General features: G+C 41.4%; 28 non-coding genes and 5 pseudogenes across 28 annotated transcripts; all 33 read left to right on the plus strand.

Annotated features, from left to right (window-relative positions):
* Positions 1-40: 40 nt before the first annotated feature.
* Positions 41-159, plus strand: LOC148375618 (5S ribosomal RNA). Its single transcript, XR_015849406.1, has one exon. It is a non-coding gene; the product is annotated as a 5S ribosomal RNA (ribosomal RNA).
* A 222-nt stretch (positions 160-381) lies between these two features.
* LOC148375619 (5S ribosomal RNA) lies at positions 382-500 on the plus strand. Its single transcript, XR_015849167.1, has one exon. It is a non-coding gene; the product is annotated as a 5S ribosomal RNA (ribosomal RNA).
* Positions 501-722: 222 nt separating this feature from the next.
* LOC148375620 (5S ribosomal RNA) lies at positions 723-841 on the plus strand. Its single transcript, XR_015849168.1, has one exon. It is a non-coding gene; the product is annotated as a 5S ribosomal RNA (ribosomal RNA).
* Positions 842-1063: 222 nt separating this feature from the next.
* LOC148375621 (5S ribosomal RNA) lies at positions 1064-1182 on the plus strand. The gene has a single exon (XR_015847559.1). It is a non-coding gene; the product is annotated as a 5S ribosomal RNA (ribosomal RNA).
* Positions 1183-1404: 222 nt separating this feature from the next.
* On the plus strand, positions 1405-1523 carry LOC148375622 (5S ribosomal RNA). Its single transcript, XR_015849169.1, has one exon. It is a non-coding gene; the product is annotated as a 5S ribosomal RNA (ribosomal RNA).
* A 223-nt stretch (positions 1524-1746) lies between these two features.
* On the plus strand, positions 1747-1865 carry LOC148375623 (5S ribosomal RNA). Its single transcript, XR_015849170.1, has one exon. It is a non-coding gene; the product is annotated as a 5S ribosomal RNA (ribosomal RNA).
* Positions 1866-2087: 222 nt separating this feature from the next.
* LOC148375624 (5S ribosomal RNA) lies at positions 2088-2206 on the plus strand. Its single transcript, XR_015849451.1, has one exon. It is a non-coding gene; the product is annotated as a 5S ribosomal RNA (ribosomal RNA).
* A 222-nt stretch (positions 2207-2428) lies between these two features.
* Positions 2429-2537, plus strand: LOC148375625 (5S ribosomal RNA; annotated as a pseudogene).
* Positions 2538-8942: 6405 nt separating this feature from the next.
* LOC148375626 (5S ribosomal RNA) lies at positions 8943-9061 on the plus strand. The gene has a single exon (XR_015847423.1). It is a non-coding gene; the product is annotated as a 5S ribosomal RNA (ribosomal RNA).
* Positions 9062-9283: 222 nt separating this feature from the next.
* Positions 9284-9402, plus strand: LOC148375627 (5S ribosomal RNA). Its single transcript, XR_015847776.1, has one exon. It is a non-coding gene; the product is annotated as a 5S ribosomal RNA (ribosomal RNA).
* Positions 9403-9624: 222 nt separating this feature from the next.
* LOC148375628 (5S ribosomal RNA) lies at positions 9625-9743 on the plus strand. The gene has a single exon (XR_015849171.1). It is a non-coding gene; the product is annotated as a 5S ribosomal RNA (ribosomal RNA).
* A 222-nt stretch (positions 9744-9965) lies between these two features.
* LOC148375629 (5S ribosomal RNA) lies at positions 9966-10084 on the plus strand. The gene has a single exon (XR_015849172.1). It is a non-coding gene; the product is annotated as a 5S ribosomal RNA (ribosomal RNA).
* A 222-nt stretch (positions 10085-10306) lies between these two features.
* On the plus strand, positions 10307-10425 carry LOC148375630 (5S ribosomal RNA). Its single transcript, XR_015847910.1, has one exon. It is a non-coding gene; the product is annotated as a 5S ribosomal RNA (ribosomal RNA).
* A 222-nt stretch (positions 10426-10647) lies between these two features.
* LOC148375631 (5S ribosomal RNA) lies at positions 10648-10766 on the plus strand. Its single transcript, XR_015847799.1, has one exon. It is a non-coding gene; the product is annotated as a 5S ribosomal RNA (ribosomal RNA).
* A 222-nt stretch (positions 10767-10988) lies between these two features.
* On the plus strand, positions 10989-11107 carry LOC148375632 (5S ribosomal RNA). The gene has a single exon (XR_015847513.1). It is a non-coding gene; the product is annotated as a 5S ribosomal RNA (ribosomal RNA).
* A 222-nt stretch (positions 11108-11329) lies between these two features.
* On the plus strand, positions 11330-11448 carry LOC148375633 (5S ribosomal RNA). Its single transcript, XR_015847565.1, has one exon. It is a non-coding gene; the product is annotated as a 5S ribosomal RNA (ribosomal RNA).
* Positions 11449-11670: 222 nt separating this feature from the next.
* On the plus strand, positions 11671-11789 carry LOC148375634 (5S ribosomal RNA). Its single transcript, XR_015847566.1, has one exon. It is a non-coding gene; the product is annotated as a 5S ribosomal RNA (ribosomal RNA).
* Positions 11790-18192: 6403 nt separating this feature from the next.
* Positions 18193-18311, plus strand: LOC148375635 (5S ribosomal RNA). Its single transcript, XR_015847464.1, has one exon. It is a non-coding gene; the product is annotated as a 5S ribosomal RNA (ribosomal RNA).
* Positions 18312-18533: 222 nt separating this feature from the next.
* Positions 18534-18642, plus strand: LOC148375636 (5S ribosomal RNA; annotated as a pseudogene).
* Positions 18643-18864: 222 nt separating this feature from the next.
* LOC148375637 (5S ribosomal RNA) lies at positions 18865-18983 on the plus strand. The gene has a single exon (XR_015847401.1). It is a non-coding gene; the product is annotated as a 5S ribosomal RNA (ribosomal RNA).
* Positions 18984-19205: 222 nt separating this feature from the next.
* LOC148375638 (5S ribosomal RNA) lies at positions 19206-19324 on the plus strand. Its single transcript, XR_015849173.1, has one exon. It is a non-coding gene; the product is annotated as a 5S ribosomal RNA (ribosomal RNA).
* A 221-nt stretch (positions 19325-19545) lies between these two features.
* LOC148375639 (5S ribosomal RNA) lies at positions 19546-19654 on the plus strand (annotated as a pseudogene).
* Positions 19655-19876: 222 nt separating this feature from the next.
* LOC148375640 (5S ribosomal RNA) lies at positions 19877-19995 on the plus strand. The gene has a single exon (XR_015847267.1). It is a non-coding gene; the product is annotated as a 5S ribosomal RNA (ribosomal RNA).
* A 218-nt stretch (positions 19996-20213) lies between these two features.
* LOC148375641 (5S ribosomal RNA) lies at positions 20214-20332 on the plus strand. Its single transcript, XR_015849382.1, has one exon. It is a non-coding gene; the product is annotated as a 5S ribosomal RNA (ribosomal RNA).
* A 222-nt stretch (positions 20333-20554) lies between these two features.
* Positions 20555-20673, plus strand: LOC148375642 (5S ribosomal RNA). The gene has a single exon (XR_015847898.1). It is a non-coding gene; the product is annotated as a 5S ribosomal RNA (ribosomal RNA).
* A 222-nt stretch (positions 20674-20895) lies between these two features.
* On the plus strand, positions 20896-21014 carry LOC148375643 (5S ribosomal RNA). Its single transcript, XR_015847671.1, has one exon. It is a non-coding gene; the product is annotated as a 5S ribosomal RNA (ribosomal RNA).
* Positions 21015-21410: 396 nt separating this feature from the next.
* LOC148375644 (5S ribosomal RNA) lies at positions 21411-21529 on the plus strand. The gene has a single exon (XR_015847338.1). It is a non-coding gene; the product is annotated as a 5S ribosomal RNA (ribosomal RNA).
* Positions 21530-21751: 222 nt separating this feature from the next.
* On the plus strand, positions 21752-21860 carry LOC148375645 (5S ribosomal RNA; annotated as a pseudogene).
* A 221-nt stretch (positions 21861-22081) lies between these two features.
* On the plus strand, positions 22082-22190 carry LOC148375646 (5S ribosomal RNA; annotated as a pseudogene).
* Positions 22191-22413: 223 nt separating this feature from the next.
* Positions 22414-22532, plus strand: LOC148375647 (5S ribosomal RNA). Its single transcript, XR_015847646.1, has one exon. It is a non-coding gene; the product is annotated as a 5S ribosomal RNA (ribosomal RNA).
* A 220-nt stretch (positions 22533-22752) lies between these two features.
* Positions 22753-22871, plus strand: LOC148375648 (5S ribosomal RNA). Its single transcript, XR_015847269.1, has one exon. It is a non-coding gene; the product is annotated as a 5S ribosomal RNA (ribosomal RNA).
* Positions 22872-23093: 222 nt separating this feature from the next.
* Positions 23094-23212, plus strand: LOC148375649 (5S ribosomal RNA). The gene has a single exon (XR_015849452.1). It is a non-coding gene; the product is annotated as a 5S ribosomal RNA (ribosomal RNA).
* A 221-nt stretch (positions 23213-23433) lies between these two features.
* Positions 23434-23552, plus strand: LOC148375650 (5S ribosomal RNA). Its single transcript, XR_015849383.1, has one exon. It is a non-coding gene; the product is annotated as a 5S ribosomal RNA (ribosomal RNA).
* The last annotated feature ends 55 nt before the right edge of the window (positions 23553-23607 follow it).

A 23607-nucleotide genomic window follows, 5' to 3' on the forward strand; every position in this document is an offset into this window, starting at 1 on the left:
GGTGTTGATTATAAATACTGAAAATTCACCCTCTTCTTTCGCTTACGGCCATACTACCCTGAACACGCCCGATCTCGTCCGATCTCGGAAGCTAAGCAGGGTCGGGCCTGGATAGTACTTGGATGGGAGACCGCCTGGGAATACCAGGTGCTGTAAGCTTTTTACTTCCAGCAAACTTTTTGGTATTTTTTCTGGCCTCGGAGCAGCCCCTTTTGGACGGATTTGCATTCTTTCACAACCTTTTTGCAAAACAAATAAATGAAGAAATACGAACATATTAAACCATTGTTGTTTTATAATTTGCTACCCCTCTTGGCAAACAGTGGGGTTGCAACTTCCGCGGTGTTGATTATAAATACTGAAAATTCACCCTCTTCTCTCGCTTACGGCCATACTACCCTGAACACGCCCGATCTCGTCCGATCTCGGAAGCTAAGCAGGGTCGGGCCTGGTTAGTACTTGGATGGGAGACCGCCTGGGAATACCAGGTGCTGTAAGCTTTTTACTTCCAGCAAACTTTTTGGTATTTTTTCTGGCCTCGGAGCAGCCCCTTTTGGACGGATTTGCATTCTTTCACAACCTGTTTGCAAAACAAATAAATGAAGAATTACGCACATATTAAACCCCTGTTGTTCTATAAATGGCTACCCCTCTTGGCAAACAGTGGAGTTGCAACTTCCGCGGTGTTGATTATAAATACTGAAAATTCACCCTCTTCTTTCGCTTACGGCCATACTACCCTGAACACGCCCGATCTCGTCCGATCTCGGAAGCTAAGCAGGGTCGGGCCTGGTTAGTACTTGGATGGGAGACCGCCTGGGAATACCAGGTGCTGTAAGCTTTTTACTTCCAGCAAGCTTTTTGGTATTTTTTCTGGCCTCGGAGCAGCCCCTTTTGGACGGATTTGCATTCTTTCACAACCTTTTTGCAAAACAAATAAATGAAGAATTACACACATATTAAACCACTGTTGTTTTATAATTTGCTACCCCTCTTGGCAAACAGTGGGGTTGCAACATCCGCGGTGTTGATTATAAATACTGAAAATTCACCCTCTTCTCTCGCTTACGGCCATACTACCCTGAACACGCCCGATCTCGTCCGATCTCGGAAGCTAAGCAGAGTCGGGCCTGGTTAGTACTTGGATGGGAGACCGCCTGGGAATACCAGGTGCTGTAAGCTTTTTACTTCCAGCAAACTTTTTGGTATTTTTTCTGGCCTCGGAGCAGCCCCTTTTGGACGGATTTGCATTCTTTCACAACCTTTTTGCAAAACAAATAAATGAAGAAATACGAACATATTAAACCATTGTTGTTTTATAATTTGCTACCCCTCTTGGCACACAGTGGAGTTGCAACTTCCGCGGTGTTTATTATAAATACTGAAAATCCACCCTCTTCTTTCGCTTACGGCCATACTACCCTGAACACGCCCGATCTCGTCCGATCTCGGAAGCTAAGCAGGGTCGGGCCTGGTTAGTACTTGGATGGGAGACCGCCTGGGAATACCAGGTGCTGTAAGCTTTTTACTTCCAGCAAACTTTTTAGTAGTTTTTCTGGCCTCGGAGCAGCCCCTTTTGGACGGATACAGCATTCTTTCACAACCGGTTTGCAAAACAAATAAATGAAGAATTACGCCCATATTAAACCCCTGTTGTTTTATAATTGGCTACCCCTCTTGGCAAACAGTGGCGCTGCAACTTCCGCAGTGTTGATTATAAATACTGAAAATTCTCCCTCTTCTTTCGCTTACGGCCATACTACCCTGAACACGCCCGATCTCGTCCGATCTCGGAAGCTAAGCAGGGTCGGGCCTGGTTAGTACTTGGATGGGAGACCGCCTGGGAATACCAGGTGCTGTAAGCTTTTTACTTCCAGCAAACTTTTTGGTATTTTTTCTGGCCTCGGAGCAGCCCCTTTTGGACGGATTTGCATTCTTTCACAACCTTTTTCCAAAACAAATAAATGAAGAAATACGAACATATTAAACCATTGTTGTTTTATAATTTGCTACCCCTCTTGGCAAACAGTGGGGTTGCAACATCCGCGGTGTTGATTATAAATACTGAAAATTCACCCTCTTCTTTCGCTTACGGCCATACTACCCTGAACACGCCCGATCTCGTCCGATCTCGGAAGCTAAGCAGGGTCGGGCCCGGTTAGTACTTGGATGGGAGACCGCCTGGGAATACCAGGTGCTGTAAGCTTTTTACTTCCAGCAAGCTTTTTGGTATTTTTTCTGGCCTCGGAGCAGCCCCTTTTGGACGGATTTGCATTCTTTCACAACCTTTTTGCAAAACAAATAAATGAAGAAATACGCACATATTAAACCCCTGTTGTTCTATTAATGGCTACCCCTCTTGGCAAACAGTGGAGTTGCAACTTCCGCGGTGTTGATTATAAATAGTGAAAATTCACCCTCTTCTTTCGCTTACGGCCATACTACCCTGAACACGCCCGATCTCGGAAGCTAAGCAGGGTCGGGCCTGGTTAGTACTTGGATGGGAGACCGCCTGGGAATACCAGGTGCTGTAAGCTTTTTACTTCCAGCAAACTTTTTGGTATTTTTTCTGGCCTCGGAGCAGCCCCTTTTGGACGGATTTGCATTCTTTCACAACCTGTTTGCAAAACAAATAAATGAAGAATTACACACATATTAAACCCCTGTTGTTTTATAAATGGCTACCCCTCTTGGCAAACAGTGGCGTTGCAACTTCCGCAGTGTTGATTATAAATACTGAAAATTCACCCTCTTCTTTCGCTTACGGCCATACTACCCTGAACACGCCCACTTCCTGGTTTGTGTTTGTGAGTTGATGGCTGCAGTAGGGAGAGGAAGGCTCTCCCCATTCTTTGTTGGTTTTCTTATTTATTTGAAGGTTTATTTAAAAGTTTAAGTGCTTTATTTATTTATTTATTTATTTATTTATTTATTTTCGTTTTTGCGTCCCCAGCAGACTTAGTTTCTGTCTGGGGAGCCTTTTTTTGGTTCTCTCTTTTTTGAACAAACAATGGACAGACCGCATGGCATCGAGTTTGGAGTGGAAGCGGGCAAGCGTGTTGTGGATTTGCCCCCAGGAACTGATGGATGTAGTGAAGTGAAACTGGACAATGGAAAACCGACAACGACAATGGACTGTGATTCAAACAAGGTATTTAAAAAGTTGCTAATTATGAATGAAACCGGACTGGATACAAGGAAAAAGAGTATAGACAATGATTTCAACAAGGTAGCTCGGCATGGAGGGAAAGAAAGTGAGGCGGATGGAAATAATATGAATGGATTAATTAACAAAACAACTGAAATGATTGTACAAGGACAGAATAATGATGCGGATAAAATGAACAATGGATTGGACATGAGGAGAAAGAAGGAATATAACATGCGTGATGGAGAAAAGAGAAATAAGCAAGAAACAAAAAAAGATATGGAGAATGTGAAAGGGCTAAGACAAAGAAAATATTTGGAAGAACTGACAATGCTTTTGGAAACAGAGGAGATTGAAAACATAACACCAATTGACTTAATTAAAGAAATCGAGAAGATGGTGGGTACGGGGAAGCTACTGGTACTACGGGCTACACAAAATAAACAATATGAAGCGACGTTGGAAAATGAGGAGGCATGTGAAATTTTAGATGGGGGTCTCTTATGCAAAGGGGTTCTAATTCAGACTAAAAGACTCAAGTTAACGAAGTTATGGTCTCCTTCCTACAACTGCCCCCATTCATAACAGATGAAGAGGTGTTGGAAAAGCTGCAGAGGTGGAGAGTGGACCCTGTCCTCCCATTGAGGCGGCGCTTCTACCCGGGCACGTCCGTTGAAGATGGAACAAGATTCATTAAAGTAAAATTCCCGAAAGATGTAGCCTCCCTGCCGTATTCCACTAGATTTGAAACTCCGAACGGTCCCCGGTACTGCCGGGTGATTCACGACCGGCAGGTGAAGATCTGCCGGTTGTGCATGAACCCTGGTCACGTGCTGCGGGAATGTCCGGAGTTTACGTGCAGGGAGTGCTTACAGCAGGGTCACTATGCCCGGGAATGCGTCGCTCTCAGATGCCCTGATTGCTGCCGTGCATTCATACACTGTACATGCGTTTCTTCTGCTGAGGGAGAGGGAGAAGTAAGCAAGTTGGAGATAAACATGGTGGCATCAGAGGCGGGGGATGAGGGTCCCTCCCAGGAACCGACACCTGAAGATGATCCCCCCTGTGCTCAGCCCCCCAGACAACAAGACTCAGAGCGCGAGGACTCAGGCATGGACATTGGGATTTTAACTGGAATAATTGGGGCTGAAACAATGGGGGAGAAGGGGCAGAGGGAGGAGGAGACCCAGACACACAAGGAACTAAATAAAGAAGAATCATTGGATGAAGTTGGAAAAGGAAAAATTAACCGTGACATTTCAAACAAGTGGGGCAATTTTACGACCAAAAGGAAAAGGTTGAAACCAAGTATTAACATAGACAAGGTATTACAAGCACAGGAGAGAAGAAGAAAGGCAAAACAAATAGAAATAACTGGAGGGAGATTTGAGGTTTTACAGGATGATGGTGGTACATAGTAATGGTTGGTTTTATGTTTCTTAAATATTTTGTTGGCTTGAATTATTTATTGCCATTTATTATTTTAATGGGGTGGAATTTTATTTCAATAAACATGAGGGGAGGGGCGAATCCCGAAAAATTACAGAAGTTAATCAGAGAGACTGAGAAAAATGATATTATTTTATTGCAAGAAACGAACTGGACAAGTGTGATAGCGGAGGATTTTAGAAAACGATGGGATGGGGAGGTTTTATTTAATAATTGTGAGGGAAGAGGTAGAGGAGTGGCTTTTTTAATTAAAAGGAATATGGTTGAGGAAGTAACAGAAATATATAATGATAAAAAAGGAAAAATACTAACTATAAGTGTTGGAGAAGGTAATGAGAAAATGAATGTTTGTAACATACATGCACCGAATGAAGAGAAAGAGAAAGTTGAATTTTTTATGAAATTAAAAGTTCTAATCGAGGCTTGGGGGGAAACTGTGGTTGCTGGGGATTTTAATATAGCACTACAGAAAGAAGATGTGGCAGATAATATAGTTTTTAGAGCAGAAAGGGGAAGAAAGGAACTAATACAGGTAATGGAAGAACTCGATTTAATAGATGTATGGAGAGAAAGGAATAAAGGAGTTAGAAAGTTTAGCAGAAGACAAATTGTTTTAGATGAAATTAAGCAAAGCAGAATTGATATTGTTTTGGCAAAAAGTAGTTTTATGGAGAATTTTAAAAGTATTTACTACAGAAGATGTAATTTTAGTGATCATGACTTTATTGTTTTTAATATAGATCTGAATAAAATAGAGAAGGGGCCGGGGGTATGGATTTTAAATACAAAAGTCTTAAAAGACAATTTTTATCAAATGGAAATAGAAAATATAATTGTGAACAGCATAAAGAACATGACAAAGTATGAAAGTAACTTGGGAATATGGTGGGACAATCTAAAGTATGATATTAAAAGACATTCGATTTTGTTTTGTAAAAAACTGAGAAGACAGGAAAGGGGGAGAGAAGAAAAGTTACGAAAAGAACTAGAAGAGGAACTAAAACAAAGTGATGGGAAAAATGAAAACACGAATAAAATTATGGAGATAGAAGATGAACTTAAAAAAATAGAAGAAGAGAAATTCCAGGGAGCTATGATAAGAAGTAGAGCGAAATATATGATTGAAGGCGAACGATGCACAAAGTTCTTTTTTGAACTAGAAAAAAACAGACAGAAAACGGAAGAAATTAAATGTATTAAAAATGGAGAAGGAAAGAGATTGACAGATAAGGACAATATTTTAAAGGAAATAAAAAGATTCTATACCAACTTATTTTCAAAACAAGGTGTGGAAGAGGGTGCAAAAGATTTTTTATTGAATAATATTAAGAGTAAAGTAAGTAAGGAAGATAAAACAATGTGCAATAGAGACATCAATAGTGAAGAAATAGAGAGAGCCATAGATGAGATGAAAAACGGCAGGAGTCCTGGTCTGGATGGCTTACCATGTGAATTTTACAAGGTTTTTAAAGGTTCTCTTGTTCCTGTTTTAAGACAAATGTATGAAGAAGTGTGGAAAGGAGGGGCTCTCAGCTCAAGGATGTCAAGAGGTTTAATTAAAATTATATATAAAAAGAAAGGGGACAGGGAAGAGCTGCAGAATTTTAGACCCATAAGCCTTTTAAATTGTGACTACAAGATTTTGGCGAAGATAATGGCAAACAGACTGAAGCGGGTCTTACCAACAGTCATCCAAACTAACCAGGCTTATGCGGTAATAGGCAGAAACATCTCAGACACAGTTAATGGTGTGAGGGACAAAGTCTGGTACATGGAGAAGGCAGGAGTCAGTGGCTTTTTAATTAATGCAGACTTAGAAAAAGCGTTTGATAGGGTAGAGCACGATTTTCTATTTGCGGTTTTAGAAAGATTTGATTTTGGAGAAAACATAATCCGGTGTCTGAGATGTCTCTACGCTGATGCCAAGAGTTGTGTCAAATGCAATGGTTTTTTAACAGATTTTATTCCTTTAACCAGGTCAATAAGACAGGGCTGTCCACTGTCAGCAATACTTTACTCTTTGGTTGCAGAACCTTTAGGACTTGCGATCAATGCTGACAATGGAATAAAAGGGGTAAAGATTGAAGGTTTTAAGAATTTTAACACAGAAACCAAAATTTATCAATATGCAGATGACACAACCCTAATTTTAAAAGATGAGCACAGCATTTTTAAAGCGTTGGATGCCATAGAAATATACAGCCGGGGTTCAGGAGCTCGGATGAATGTTGGCAAAACTGAGATTTTAAAATTAGGAAAGCAAACCGCCTTGTCAAGGACACTGCCTTTTAAAGAAGTAAAAGATAACCTTAAAATTCTGGGGGTGAGAGTAGGGCCAAATGAAAAAGAAACTACGAAACTGATGTGGGAGGAGACAATCGGGAAAATAAGAAATAGATTGGCATTTTGGAAAAGGAGAAGTCTTACTCTGAAGGGAAAAATTTTAGTTGTTAATACACTGTTTTTATCCAAAATATGGAGTGTCCTTGGATCAGTGTGTTTGCCATTACCCACAGTTAAAACTCTGAAGCAGTATGTGACTGATTTTATTTGGGATGGTAAGCCAGCTAAAATAGCCTATGAGACTCTGATTGGAAGGGTGGAGGAGGGCGGTCTGGGATTGCTCGATCCATCCATAAGACTGAAGGCTTTAAGAATAAAAACTGTTAAAAATTTCATGAGGGAGGGAGACAAAGAATCGACACGAATTCTGGAATACTTTTTAGACAAAACTTTTAAAATGGGGCCTTCAGCCTTGTGGATGAAAACAAAAGAATATATGACAAACGGCATCCCAGACTTTTATAGGGAAGTTTTAAGGGCTTGGAGTGATTTTATAGGACATGTAGTTTTTAAACCGGAGGGAAAGGAAGAAATTTTAAATCAACCCTTGTTCTTAAATCCGAATTTACGAATTGGAGGAGGGAACTTTTACAAGCACTGGTTTGACGCAGGATTCCGAAAAATCAGAGATCTTTTGTACGAGGTCAGACCGGGATTCTTGCCATTTCAGGCTTTCATTGACGAGATTGGTGCAACAGTAGACGAATGTAATGAAGAAAAAATCAGGAATGAGTACATGACAATAAAAAAAGCAGTTCCTAAAGAATGGTGGACAATTATAGAAAGAAATGAAAAGAAACAAGAGGAAGGTCCAATGAGAATAGAGATGAAGGACACAGGGACACCTTTTAGTGCTCTTGTTTTAAAAGACTTCTATTCTGTTTTTAGAGAAATGGCTTTTATACAACCGAGAGCAAATTCTTATTGGGAAAAGATGTTTGTAGATTTTAACACAAAAGATGTGTGGAGAAACATCAGAACCGGTTTGAAATGCCCTTCGTTAGAAAATTTTGATTTCCTTTTAGCCCACAACTGTGTTTTTAATGAAATGAGACTTTTTAAGATGGGACTTGCGAGGGATGAAACATGCAAAATATGCAAGAAGGAGAAAGAGGGCTTAAAGCATATGTTCTTTAACTGTGAAGAACTGAAAAAACTGACCGCAGTGCTTAAGGAAATGACGAAAGGTTTTGGACAGAATGAGCAGTATGTTGATGAAAATTGGGAGAAGATGTTTTTATTTGGGATGATACAAGGTAAAAAAGGGAAAAATAACCAGGCACTCAATATAGTTTTGTCAGTGGCTAGGCATACAGTGTGGGTAAGAAGAACGGTTTTGAAGAATAAAGGACGGAAACTGGATATATGCAAACTGTTTGAAAGCAAATTGAAAAGAATAATGGAAGCACTGTATGTCTATTTTAATAATAACGGAATTTTAGAGGTTTTTAACAAAATATTTGTTCTTACTAATCCTTTTGTGCAAATAACTTGGGAGGGTGTAAGAATAATTTTACCAGATGTGATGTAATCAATGTGCCTGTTTGAACTAACTAAATAATGTTTTTTTCTTGTGATAACGGCTGCCTGCACTGTAAATGTTTTACCTGAATGTTTTTAGGACAACCTTTGCAAAACGAGTATTGTAAATGTGTATTTTTATATGAATAAAGAAAAAAAAAAAAAAAAAAAATCTCGTCCGATCTCGGAAGCTAAGCAGGGTCGGGCCTGGTTAGTACTTGGATGGGAGACCGCCTGGGAATACCAGGTGCTGTAAGCTTTTTACTTCCAGCAAACTTTTTGGTATTTTTTCTGGCCTCGGAGCAGCCCCTTTTGGACGGATTTGCATTCTTTCACAACCTGTTTGCAAAACAAATAAATGAAGAATTACGCACATATTAAACCATTGTTGTTTTATAATTTGCTACCCCTCTTGGCACACAGTGGAGTTGCAACTTCCGCGGTGTTGATTATAAATACTGAAAATCCACCCTCTTCTTTCGCTTACGGCCATACTACCCTGAACACGCCTGATCTCGTCCGATCTCGGAAGCTAAGCAGGGTCGGGCCTGGTTAGTACTTGGATGGGAGACCGCCTGGGAATACCAGGTGCTGTAAGCTTTTTACTTCCAGCAAACTTTTTGGTATTTTTTCTGGCCTCAGAGCAGCCCCTTTTGGACGGATTTGCATTCTTTCACAACCTTTTTGCAAAACAAATAAATGAAGAAATACGAACATATTAAACCATTGTTGTTTTATAATTTGCTACCCCTCTTGGCAAACAGTGGGGTTGCAACATCCGCGGTGTTGATTATAAATACTGAAAATTCACCCTTTTCTCTCGCTTACGGCCATACTACCCTGAACACGCCCGATCTCATCCGATCTCGGAAGCTAAGCAGGGTCGGGCCTGGTTAGTACTTGGATGGGAGACCGCCTGGGAATACCAGGTGCTGTAAGCTTTTTACTTCCAGCAAACTTTTTGGTATTTTTTCTGGCCTCGGAGCAGCCCCTTTTGGACGGATTTGCATTCTTTCACAACCTTTTTGCAAAACAAATAAATGAAGAAATACGCACATATTAAACCCCTGTTGTTCTATAAATGGCTACCCCTCTTGGCAAACAGTGGGGTTGCAACTTCCGCGGTGTTGATTATAAATACTGAAAATTCACCCTCTTCTTTCGCTTACGGCCATACTACCCTGAACACGCCCGATCTCGTCCGATCTCGGAAGCTAAGCAGGGTCGGGCCTGGTTAGTACTTGGATGGGAGACCGCCTGGGAATACCAGGTGCTGTAAGCTTTTTACTTCCAGCAAACTTTTTGGTATTTTTTCTGGCCTCGGAGCAGCCCCTTTTGGGCGGATTTGCATTCTTTCACAACCTGTTTGCAAAACAAATAAATGAAGAATTACGCACATATTAAACCCCTGTTGTTCTATAAATGGCTACCCCTCTTGGCAAACAGTGGAGTTGCAACTTCCGCGGTGTTGATTATAAATACTGAAAATTCACCCTCTTCTTTCGCTTACGGCCATACTACCCTGAACACGCCCGATCTCGTCCGATCTCGGAAGCTAAGCAGGGTCGGGCCTGGTTAGTACTTGGATGGGAGACCGCCTGGGAATACCAGGTGCTGTAAGCTTTTTACTTCCAGCAAGCTTTTTGGTATTTTTTCTGGCCTCGGAGCAGCCCCTTTTGGACGGATTTGCATTCTTTCACAACCTTTTTGCAAAACAAATAAATGAAGAATTACACACATATTAAACCACTGTTGTTTTATAATTTGCTACCCCTCTTGGCACACAGTGGAGTTGCAACTTCCGCGGTGTTGATTATAAATACTGAAAATTCACCCTCTTCTCTCGCTTACGGCCATACTACACTGAACACGCCCGATCTCGTCCGATCTCGGAAGCTAAGCAGGGTCGGGCCTGGTTAGTACTTGGATGGGAGACCGCCTGGGAATACCAGGTGCTGTAAGATTTTTACTTCCAGCAAACTTTTTGGTATTTTTTCTGGCCTCGGAGCAGCCCCTTTTGGACGGATTTGCATTCTTTCACAACCTTTTTGCAAAACAAATAAATGAAGAAATACGAACATATTAAACCATTGTTGTTTTATAATTTGCTACCCCTCTTGGCAAACAGTGGGGTTGCAACTTCCGCGGTGTTGATTATAAATACTGAAAATTCACCCTCTTCTCTCGCTTACGGCCATACTACCCTGAACACGCCCGACCTCGTCCGATCTCGGTAGCTAAGCAGGGTCGGGCCTGGTTAGTACTTGGATGGGAGACCGCCTGGGAATACCAGGTGCTGTAAGCTTTTTACTTCCAGCAAACTTTTTGGTATTTTTTCTGGCCTCGGAGCAGCCCCTTTTGGACGGATTTGCATTCTTTCACAACCTTTTTGCAAAACAAAAAAATGAAGAAATACGAACATATTAAACCATTGTTGTTTTATAATTTGCTACCCCTCTTGGCAAACAGTGGGGTTGCAACATCCGCGGTGTTGATTATAAATACTGAAAATTCACCCTCTTCTCTCGCTTACGGCCATACTACCCTGAACACGCCCGATCTCGTCCGATCTTGGAAGCTAAGCAGGGTCGGGCCTGGTTAGTACTTGGATGGGAGACCGCCTGGGAATACCAGGTGCTGTAAGCTTTTTACTTCCAGCAAGCTTTTTGGTATTTTTTCTGGCCTCGGAGCAGCCCCTTTTGGACGGATTTGCATTCTTTCACAACCTTTTTGCAAAACAAATAAATGAAGAAATACGAACATATTAAACCATTGTTGTTTTATAATTTGCTACCCCTCTTGGCAAACAGTGGGGTTGCAACTTCCGCGGTGTTGATTATAAATACTGAAAATTCACCCTCTTCTCTCGCTTACGGCCATACTACCCTGAACACGCCCGATCTCGTCCGATCTCGGAAGCTAAGCAGAGTCGGGCCTGGTTAGTACTTGGATGGGAGACCGCCTGGGAATACCAGGTGCTGTAAGCTTTTTACTTCCAGCAAACTTTTTGGTATTTTTTCTGGCCTCGGAGCAGCCCCTTTTGGACGGATTTGCATTCTTTCACAACCTGTTTGCAAAACAAATAAATGAAGAATTACACACATATTAAACCCCTGTTGTTTTATAAATGGCTACCCCTCTTGGCAAACAGTGGCGTTGCAACTTCCGCGGTGTTGATTATAAATACTGAATATTCACCCTCTTCTCTCGCTTACGGCCATACTACCCTGAACACGCCCGATCTCGTCCGATCTCGGAAGCTAAGCAGAGTCGGGCCTGGTTAGTACTTGGATGGGAGACCGCCTGGGAATACCAGGTGCTGTAAGCTTTTTACTTCCAGCAAACTTTTTGGTATTTTTTCTGGCCTCGGAGCAGCCCCTTTTGGACGGATTTGCATTCTTTCACAACCTTTTTGCAAAACAAATAAATGAAGAAATACGAACATATTAAACCATTGTTGTTTTATAATTTGCTACCCCTCTTGGCACACAGTGGAGTTGCAACTTCCGCGGTGTTGATTATAAATACTGAAAATCCACCCTCTTCTTTCGCTTACGGCCATACTACCCTGAACACGCCCACTTCCTGGTTTGTGTTTGTGAGTTGATGGCTGCAGTAGGGAGAGGAAGGCTCTCCCCATTCTTTGTTGGTTTTCTTATTTATTTGAAGGTTTATTTAAAAGTTTAAGTGATTTATTTATTTATTTATTTATTTATTTATTTTCGTTTTTGCGTCCCCAGCAGACTTAGTTTCTGTCTGGGGAGCCTTTTTTTGGTTCTCTCTTTTTTGAACAAACAATGGACAGACCGCATGGCATCGAGTTTGGAGTGGAAGCGGGCAAGCGTGTTGTGGATTTGCCCCCAGGAACTGATGGATGTAGTGAAGTGAAACTGGACAATGGAAAACCGACAACGACAATGGACTGTGATTCAAACAAGGTATTTAAAAAGTTGCTAATTATGAATGAAACCGGACTGGATACAAGGAAAAAGAGTATAGACAATGATTTCAACAAGGTAGCTCGGCATGGAGGGAAAGAAAGTGAGGCGGATGGAAATAATATGAATGGATTAATTAACAAAACAACTGAAATGATTGTACAAGGACAGAATAATGATGCGGATAAAATGAACAATGGATTGGACATGAGGAGAAAGAAGGAATATAACATGCGTGATGGAGAAAAGAGAAATAAGCAAGAAACAAAAAAAGATATGGAGAATGTGAAAGGGCTAAGACAAAGAAAATATTTGGAAGAACTGACAATGCTTTTGGAAACAGAGGAGATTGAAAACATAACACCAATTGACTTAATTAAAGAAATCGAGAAGATGGTGGGTACGGGGAAGCTACTGGTACTACGGTCTACACAAAATAAACAATATGAAGCGACGTTGGAAAATGAGGAGGCATGTGAAATTTTAGATGGGGGTCTCTTATGCAAAGGGGTTCTAATTCAGACTAAAAGACTACAAGTTAACGAAGTTATGGTCTCCTTCCTACAACTGCCCCCATTCATAACAGATGAAGAGGTGTTGGAAAAGCTGCAGAGGTGGAGAGTGGACCCTGTCCTCCCATTGAGGCGGCGCTTCTACCCGGGCACGTCCGTTGAAGATGGAACAAGATTCATTAAAGTAAAATTCCCGAAAGATGTAGCCTCCCTGCCGTATTCCACTAGATTTGAAACTCCGAACGGTCCCCGGTACTGCCGGGTGATTCACGACCGGCAGGTGAAGATCTGCCGGTTGTGCATGAACCCTGGTCACGTGCTGCGGGAGTGTCCGGAGTTTACGTGCAGGGAGTGCTTACAGCAGGGTCACTATGCCCGGGAATGCGTCGCTCTCAGATGCCCTGATTGCTGCCGTGCATTCATACACTGTACATGCGTTTCTTCTGCTGAGGGAGAGGGAGAAGTAAGCAAGTTGGAGATAAACATGGTGGCATCAGAGGCGGGGGATGAGGGTCCCTCCCAGGAACCGACACCTGAAGAGGATCCCCCCTGTGCTCAGCCCCCCAGACAACAAGACTCAGAGCGCGAGGACTCAGGCATGGACATTGGGATTTTAACTGGAATAATTGGGGCTGAAACAATGGGGGAGAAGGGGCAGAGGGAGGAGGAGACCCAGACACACAAGGAACTAAATAAAGAAGAATCATTGGATGAAGTTGGAAAAGGAAAAATTAACCGTGACATTTCAAACAAGTGGGGCAATTTTACGACCAAAAGGAAAAGGTTGAAACCAAGTATTAACATAGACAAGGTATTACAAGCACAGGAGAGAAGAAGAAAGGCAAAACAAATAGAAATAACTGGAGGGAGATTTGAGGTTTTACAGGATGATGGTGGTACATAGTAATGGTTGGTTTTATGTTTCTTAAATATTTTGTTGGCTTGAATTATTTATTGCCATTTATTATTTTAATGGGGTGGAATTTTATTTCAATAAACATGAGGGGAGGGGCGAATCCCGAAAAATTACAGAAGTTAATCAGAGAGACTGAGAAAAATGATATTATTTTATTGCAAGAAACGAACTGGACAAGTGTGATAGCGGAGGATTTTAGAAAACGATGGGATGGGGAGGTTTTATTTAATAATTGTGAGGGAAGAGGTAGAGGAGTGGCTTTTTTAATTAAAAGGAATATGGTTGAGGAAGTAACAGAAATATATAATGATAAAAAAGGAAAAATACTAACTATAAGTGTTGGAGAAGGTAATGAGAAAATGAATGTTTGTAACATACATGCACCGAATGAAGAGAAAGAGAAAGTTGAATTTTTTATGAAATTAAAAGTTCTAATCGAGGCTTGGGGGGAAACTGTGGTTGCTGGGGATTTTAATATAGCACTACAGAAAGAAGATGTGGCAGATAATATAGTTTTTAGAGCAGAAAGGGGAAGAAAGGAACTAATACAGGTAATGGAAGAACTCGATTTAATAGATGTATGGAGAGAAAGGAATAAAGGAGTTAGAAAGTTTAGCAGAAGACAAATTGTTTTAGATGAAATTAAGCAAAGCAGAATTGATATTGTTTTGGCAAAAAGTAGTTTTATGGAGAATTTTAAAAGTATTTACTACAGAAGATGTAATTTTAGTGATCATGACTTTATTGTTTTTAATATAGATCTGAATAAAATAGAGAAGGGGCCGGGGGTATGGATTTTAAATACAAAAGTCTTAAAAGACATTTTTTATCAAATGGAAATAGAAAATATAATTGTGAACAGCATAAAGAACATGACAAAGTATGAAAGTAACTTGGGAATATGGTGGGACAATCTAAAGTATGATATTAAAAGACATTCGATTTTGTTTTGTAAAAAACTGAGAAGACAGGAAAGGGGGAGAGAAGAAAAGTTACGAAAAGAACTAGAAGAGGAACTAAAACAAAGTGATGGGAAAAATGAAAACACGAATAAAATTATGGAGATAGAAGATGAACTTAAAAAAATAGAAGAAGAGAAATTCCAGGGAGCTATGATAAGAAGTAGAGCGAAATATATGATTGAAGGCGAACGATGCACAAAGTTCTTTTTTGAACTAGAAAAAAACAGACAGAAAACGGAAGAAATTAAATGTATTAAAAATGGAGAAGGAAAGAGATTGACAGATAAGGACAATATTTTAAAGGAAATAAAAAGATTCTATACCAACTTATTTTCAAAACAAGGTGTGGAAGAGGGTGCAAAAGATTTTTTATTGAATAATATTAAGAGTAAAGTAAGTAAGGAAGATAAAACAATGTGCAATAGAGACATCAATAGTGAAGAAATAGAGAGAGCCATAGATGAGATGAAAAACGGCAGGAGTCCTGGTCTGGATGGCTTACCATGTGAATTTTACAAGGTTTTTAAAGGTTCTCTTGTTCCTGTTTTAAGACAAATGTATGAAGAAGTGTGGAAAGGAGGGGCTCTCAGCTCAAGGATGTCAAGAGGTTTAATTAAAATTATATATAAAAAGAAAGGGGACAGGGAAGAGCTGCAGAATTTTAGACCCATAAGCCTTTTAAATTGTGACTACAAGATTTTGGCGAAGATAATGGCAAACAGACTGAAGCGGGTCTTACCAACAGTCATCCAAACTAACCAGGCTTATGCGGTAATAGGCAGAGACATCTCAGACACAGTTAATGGTGTGAGGGACAAAGTCTGGTACATGGAGAAGGCAGGAGTCAGTGGCTTTTTAATTAATGCAGACTTAGAAAAAGCGTTTGATAGGGTAGAGCACGATTTTCTATTTGCGGTTTTAGAAAGATTTGATTTTGGAGAAAACATAATCCGGTGTCTGAGATGTCTCTACGCTGATGCCAAGAGTTGTGTCAAATGCAATGGTTTTTTAACAGATTTTATTCCTTTAACCAGGTCAATAAGACAGGGCTGTCCACTATCAGCAATACTTTACTCTTTGGTTGCAGAACCTTTAGGACTTGCGATCAATGCTGACAATGGAATAAAAGGGGTAAAGATTGAAGGTTTTAAGAATTTTAACACAGAAACCAAAATTTATCAATATGCAGATGACACAACCCTAATTTTAAAAGATGAGCACAGCATTTTTAAAGCGTTGGATGCCATAGAAATATACAGCCGGGGTTCAGGAGCTCGGATGAATGTTGGCAAAACTGAGATTTTAAAATTAGGAAAGCAAACCGCCTTGTCAAGGACACTGCCTTTTAAAGAAGTAAAAGATAACCTTAAAATTCTGGGGGTGAGAATAGGACCAAATGAAAAAGAAACTACGAAACTGATGTGGGAGGAGACAATCGGGAAAATAAGAAATAGATTGGCATTTTGGAAAAGGAGAAGTCTTACTCTGAAGGGAAAAATTTTAGTTGTTTAATACACTGTTTTTATCCAAAATATGGAGTGTCCTTGGATCAGAGTGTTTGCCATTACCCACAGTTAAAACTCTGAAGCAGTATGTGACTGATTTTATTTGGGATGGTAAGCCAGCTAAAATAGCCTATGAGACTCTGATTGGAAGGGTGGAGGAGGGCAGTCTGGGATTGCTCGATCCATCCATAAGACTGAAGGCTTTAAGAATAAAAACTGTTAAAAATTTCATGAGGGAGGGAGACAAAGAATCGACACGAATTCTGGAATACTTTTTAGACAAAACTTTTAAAATGGGGCCTTCAGCCTTGTGGATGAAAACAAAAGAATATATGACAAACGGCATCCCAGACTTTTATAGGGAAGTTTTAAGGGCTTGGAGTGATTTTATAGGACATGTAGTTTTTAAACCGGAGGGAAAGGAAGAAATTTTAAATCAACCCTTGTTCTTAAATCCGAATTTACGAATTGGAGGAGGGAACTTTTACAAGCACTGGTTTGACGCAGGATTCCGAAAAATCAGAGATCTTTTGTACGAGGTCAGACCGGGATTCTTGCCATTTCAGGCTTTCATTGACGAGATTGGTGCAACAGTAGACGAATGAAATGAAGAAAAAATCAGGAATGAGTACATGACAATAAAAAAAGCAGTTCCTAAAGAATGGTGGACAATTATAGAAAGAAATGAAAAGAAACAAGAGGAAGGTCCAATGAGAATAGAGATGAAGGACACAGGGACACCTTTTAGTGCTCTTGTTTTAAAAGACTTCTATTCTGTTTTTAGAGAAATGGCTTTTATACAACCGAGAGCAAATTCTTATTGGGAAAAGATGTTTGTAGATTTTAACACAAAAGATGTGTGGAGAAACATCAGAACCGGTTTGAAATGCCCTTCGTTAGAAAATTTTGATTTCCTTTTAGCCCACAACTGTGTTTTTAATGAAATGAGACTTTTTAAGATGGGACTTGCGAGGGATGAAACATGCAAAATATGCAAGAAGGAGAAAGAGGGCTTAAAGCATATGTTCTTTAACTGTGAAGAACTGAAAAAACTGACCGCAGTGCTTAAGGAAATGACGAAAGGTTTTGGACAGAATGAGCAGTATGTTGATGAAAATTGGGAGAAGGTGTTTTTATTTGGGATGATACAAGGTAAAAAAGGAAAAAATAACCAGGCACTCAATATAGTTTTGTCAGTGGCTAGGCATACAGTGTGGGTAAGAAGAACGGTTTTGAAGAATAAAGGACGGAAACTGGATATATGCAAACTGTTTGAAAGCAAATTGAAAAGAATAATGGAAGCACTGTATGTCTATTTTAATAATAACGGAATTTTAGAGGTTTTTAACAAAATATTTGTTCTTACTAATCCTTTTGTGCAAATAACTTGGGAGGGTGTAAGAATAATTTTACCAGATGTGATGTAATCAATGTGCCTGTTTGAACTAACTAAATAATGTTTTTTTCTTGTGATAACGGCTGCCTGCACTGTAAATGTTTTACCTGAATGTTTTTAGGACAACCTTTGCAAAACGAGTATTGTAAATGTGTATTTTTATATGAATAAAGAAAAAAAAAAAAAAAAAAAATCTCGTCCGATCTCGGAAGCTAAGCAGGGTCGGGCCTGGTTAGTACTTGGATGGGAGACCGCCTGGGAATACCAGGTGCTGTAAGCTTTTTACTTCCAGCAAACTTTTTGGTATTTTTTCTGGCCTCGGAGCAGCCCCTTTTGGACGGATTTGCATTCTTTCACAACCTTTTTGCAAAACAAATAAATGAAGAAATACGCACATATTAAACCCCTGTTGTTCTATAAATGGCTACCCCTCTTGGCAAACAGTGGGGTTGCAACTTCCGCGGTGTTGATTATAAATACTGAAAATTCACCCTCTTCTTTCGCTTACGGCCATACTACCCTGAACACGCCCGATCTCGTCCGATCTCGGAAGCTAAGCAGGGTCGGGCCTGTTTAGTACTTGGATGGGAGACCGCCTGGGAATACCAGGTGCTGTAAGCTTTTTACTTCCAGCAAGCTTTTTGGTATTTTTTCTGGCCTCGGAGCAGCCCCTTTTGGACGGATTTGCATTCTTTCACAACCTGTTTGCAAAACAAATAAATGAAGAATTACACACATATTAAACCCCTGTTGTTTTATAAATGGCTACCCCTCTTGGCAAACAGTGGAGTTGCAACTTCCACGGTGTTGATTATAAATACTGAAAATTCACCCTCTTCTTTCGCTTACGGCCATACTACCCTGAACACGCCCGATCTCGGAAGCTAAGCAGGGTCGGGCCTGGTTAGTACTTGGATGGGAGACCGCCTGGGAATACCAGGTGCTGTAAGCTTTTTACTTCCAGCAAGCTTTTTGGTATTTTTTCTGGCCTCGGAGCAGCCCCTTTTGGACGGATTTGCATTCTTTCACAACCTGTTTGCAAAACAAATAAATGAAGAATTACACACATATTAAACCCCTGTTGTTTTATAAATGGCTACCCCTCTTGGCAAACAGTGGCGTTGCAACTTCCGCAGTGTTGATTATAAATACTGAAAATTCACCCTCTTCTTTCGCTTACGGCCATACTACCCTGAACACGCCCGATCTCGTCCGATCTCGGAAGCTAAGCAGGGTCGGGCCTGGTTAGTACTTGGATGGGAGACCGCCTGGGAATACCCGGTGCTGTAAGCATTTTACTTCCAGCAAACTTTTTGGTATTTTTTCTGGCCTCGGAGCAGCCCCTTTTGGACGGATTTGCATTCTTTCACAACCTTTTTGCAAAACAAATAAATGAAGAAATACGAACATATTAAACCATTGTTGTTTTATAATTTGCTACCCCTCTTGGCAAACAGTGGGGTTGCAACTTCCGCGGTGTTGATTATAAATACTGAAAATTCACCCCCTTCTCTCGCTTACGGCCATACTACCCTGAACACGCCCGATCTCGTCCGATCTCGGAAGCTAAGCAGGGTCGGGCCTGGTTAGTACTTGGATGGGAGACCGCCTGGGAATACCAGGTGCTGTAAGCTTTTTACTTCCAGCAAACTTTTTGGTATTTTTTCTGGCCTCGGAGCAGCCCCTTTTGGACGGATTTGCATTCTTTCACAACCTTTTTGCAAAACAGATAAATGAAGAATTACGCACATATTAAACCACTGTTGTTTTATAATTTGCTACCCCTCTTGGCACACAGTGGCGTTGCAACTTCCGTGGTGTAATTATAAATACTAAAAATTCTCCCTCTTCTTTCGCTTACGGCCATACTACCCTGAACACGCCCGATCTCGGAAGCTAAGCAGGGTCGGGCCTGGTTAGTACTTGGATGGGAGACCGCCTGGGAATACCAGGTGCTGTAAGCTTTTTACTTCCAGCAAACTTTTTGGTATTTTTTCTGGCCTCGGAGCAGCCCCTTTTGGACGGATTTGCATTCTTTCACAACCTTTTTGCAAAACAAATAAATGAAGAAATACGAACATATTAAACCATTGTTGTTTTATAATTTGCTACCCCTCTTGGCACACAGTGGAGTTGCAACTTCCGCGGTGTTGATTATAAATACTGAAAATCCACCCTCTTCTTTCGCTTACGGCCATACTACCCTGAACACGCCCGATCTCGTCTGATCTCGGAAGCTAAGCAGGGTCGGGCCTGGTTAGTACTTGGATGGGAGACCGCCTGGGAATACCAGGTGCTGTAAGCTTTTTACTTCCAGCAAACTTTTTGGTATTTTTTCTGGCCTCGGAGCAGCCCCTTTTGGACGGATTTGCATTCTTTCACAACCTGTTTGCAAAACAAATAAATGAAGAATTACGCACATATTAAACCCCTGTTGTTCTATAAATTGCTACCCCTCTTGGCAAACAGTGGAGTTGCAACTTCCGCGGTGTTGATTATAAATACTGAAAATTCACCTCATTCGCTTACGGCCATACTACCCTGAACACTCCCGATCTCGTCCGATCTCGGAAGCTAAGCAGGGTCGGGCCTGGTTAGTACTTGGATGGGAGACCGCCTGGGAATACCAGGTGCTGTAAGCTTTTTACTTCCAGCAAACTTTTTGGTATTTTTTCTGGCCTCGGAGCAGCCCCTTTTGGACGGATTTGCATTCTTTCACAACCTGTTTGCAAAACAAATAAATGAAGAATTACACACATATTAAACCCCTGTTGTTTTATAAATGGCTCCCCCTCTTGGCAAACAGTGGAGTTGCAACTTCCACGGTGTTGATTATAAATACTGAAAATTCACCCTCTTCTTTCGCTTACGGCCATACTACCCTGAACCCGCCCGTTCTCGTCCGATCTCGGAAGCTAAGCAGGGTCGGGCCTGGTTAGTACTTGGATGGGAGACCGCCTGGGAATACCAGGTGCTGTAAGCTTTTTACTTCCAGCAAACTTTTTGGTATTTTTTCTGGCCTCGGAGCAGCCCCTTTTGGACGGATTTGCATTCTTTCACAACCTGTTTGCAAAACAAATAAATGAAGAATTACGCACATATTAAACCCCTGTTGTTTTATAAATGGCTACCCCTCTTGGCAAACAGTGGCGTTGCAACTTCCGCGGTGTTGATTATAAATACTGAAAATTCACCCTCTTCTTTCGCTTACGGCCATACTACCCTGAACACGCCCGATCTCGTCCGATCTCGGAAACTAAGCAGGGTCGGGCCTGGTTAGTACTTGGATGGGAGACCGCCTGGGAATACCAGGTGCTGTAAGCTTTTTACTTCCAGCAAACTTTTTGGTATTTTTTCTGGCCTCGGAGCAGCCCCTTTTGGACGGATTTGCATTCTTTCACAACCTGTTTGCAAAACAAATAAATGAAGAATTACAGACTGGGAGGTTCGGGTTCGCGCCCCGGCCGAGTCATTCCTAAGACTTAAAAAGTGGTCGGCGGCGCCCTCTCTTGGCTGCGGCTGCATCGGGTCAGATGCAATCGACATTTCGTTCTGTGTACATTGTTACACAGAATGACAATACAAGGAAATTATTATTATTATTATTATTATTATATTAAACCCCTGTTGTTCTATAAATGGCTACCCCTCTTGGCAAACAGTGGAGTTGCAACTTCCGCGGTGTTGATTATAAATACTGAAAATTCACCCTCTTCTTTCGCTTACGGCCATACTACCCTGAAAACGCCCGATCTCGTCCGATCTCGGAAGCTAAGCAGGGTCGGGCCTGGTTAGTACTTGGATGGTAGACCGCCTGGGAATACCAGGTGCTGTAAGCTTTTTACTTCCAGCAAGCTTTTTGGTATTTTTTCTGGCCTCGGAGCAGCCCCTTTTGGACGGATTTGCATTCTTTCACAACCTTTTTGCAAAACAAATAAATGAAGAAATACGCACATATTAAACCCCTGTTGTTCTATTAATGGCTACCCCTCTTGGCAAACAGTGGAGTTGCAACTTCCACGGTGTTGATTATAAATACTGAAAATTCAACCTCTTCTTTCGCTTACGGCCATACTACCCTGAACACGCCCGATCTCGGAAGCTAAGCAGGGTCGGGCCTGGTTAGTACTTGGATGGGAGACCGCCTGGGAATACCAGGTGCTGTAAGCTTTTTACTTCCAGCAAACTTTTTGGTATTTTTTCTGGCCTCGGAGCAGCCCCTTTTGGACGGATTTGCATTCTTTCACAACCTGTTTGCAAAACAAATAAATGAAGAATTACACACATATTAAACCCCTGTTGTTTTATAAATGGCTACCCCTCTTGGCACACAGTGGCGTTGCAACTTCCGTGGTGTGATTATAAATACTGAAAATTCTCCATATTCTTTCGCTTACGGCCATACTACCCTGAACACGCCCGATCTCGGAAGCTAAGCAGGGTCGGGCCTGGTTAGTACTTGGATGGGAGACCGCCTGGGAATACCAGGTGCTGTAAGCTTTTTACTTCCAGCAAACTTTTTGGTATTTTTTTCTGGCCTCGGAGCAGCCCCTTTTGGACGGATTTGCATTCTTTCACAACCTTTTTGCAAAACAAATAAATGAAGAAATACGAACATATTAAACCATTGTTGTTTTATAATTTGCTACCCCTCTTGGCAAACAGTGGGGTTGCAACTTCCGCGGTGTTGATTATAAATACTGAAAATTCACCCTCTTCCCTCGCTTACGGCCATACTACCCTGAACACGCCCGATCTCGTCCGATCTCGGAAGCTAAGCAGGGTCGGGCCTGGTTAATACTTGGATGGGAGACCGCCTGGGAATACCAGGTGCTGTAAGCTTTTTACTTCCAGCAAACTTTTTGGTATTTTTTCTGGGCTCGGAGCAGCCCCTTTTGGACGGATTTGCATTCTTTCACAACCTGTTTGCAAAACAAATAAATGAAGAATTACACATATTAAACCCCTGTTGTTCTATAAATGGCTACCCCTCTTGGCAAACAGTGGAGTTGCAACTTCCGCGGTGTTGATTATAAATACTGAAAATTCACCCCCTTCTCTCGCTTACGGCCATACTACCCTGAACACGCCCGATCTCGTCTGATCTCGGAAGCTAAGCAGGGTCGGGCCTGGTTAGTACTTGGATGGGAGACCGCCTGGGAATACCAGGTGCTGTAAGCTTTTTACTTCCAGCAAACTTTTTGGTATTTTTTCTGGCCTCGGAGCAGCCCCTTTTGGACGGATTTGCATTCTTTCACAACCTGTTTGCAAAACAAATAAATGAAGAATTACGCACATATTAAACCCCTGTTGTTCTATAAATTGCTACCCCTCTTGGCAAACAGTGGAGTTGCAACTTCCGCGGTGTTGATTATAAATACTGAAAATTCACCCTCTTCTTTCGCTTACGGCCATACTACCCTGAACACGCCCGATCTCGTCCGATCTCGGAAGCTAAGCAGGGTCGGGCCCGGTTAGTACTTGGATGGGAGACCGCCTGGGAATACCAGGTGCTGTAAGCTTTTTACTTCCAGCAAGCTTTTTGGTATTTTTTCTGGCCTCGGAGCAGCCCCTTTTGGACGGATTTGCATTCTTTCACAACCTTTTTGCAAAACAAATAAATGAAGAATTACACACATATTAAACCCCTATTGTTTTATAAATGGCTACCCCTCTTGGCACACAGTGGCGTTGCAACTTCCGTGGTGTGATTATAAATACTGAAAATTCTCCTTATTCTTTCGCTTACGGCCATACTACCCTGAACACTCCCGATCTCGTCCGATCTCGGAAGCTAAGCAGGGTCGGGCCTGGTTAGTACTTGGATGGGAGACCGCCTGGGAATACCAGGTGCTGTAAGCTTTTTACTTCCAGCAAACTTTTTGGTATTTTTTCTGGCCTCGGAGCAGCCCCTTTT

Source organism: Urocampus carinirostris, chromosome 1, assembly GCF_059441175.1.
Source record: "Urocampus carinirostris isolate Australia breed hairy pipefish chromosome 1, RoL_Ucar_1.0, whole genome shotgun sequence".
NCBI classification, from domain to species: domain Eukaryota; kingdom Metazoa; phylum Chordata; class Actinopteri; order Syngnathiformes; family Syngnathidae; genus Urocampus; species Urocampus carinirostris.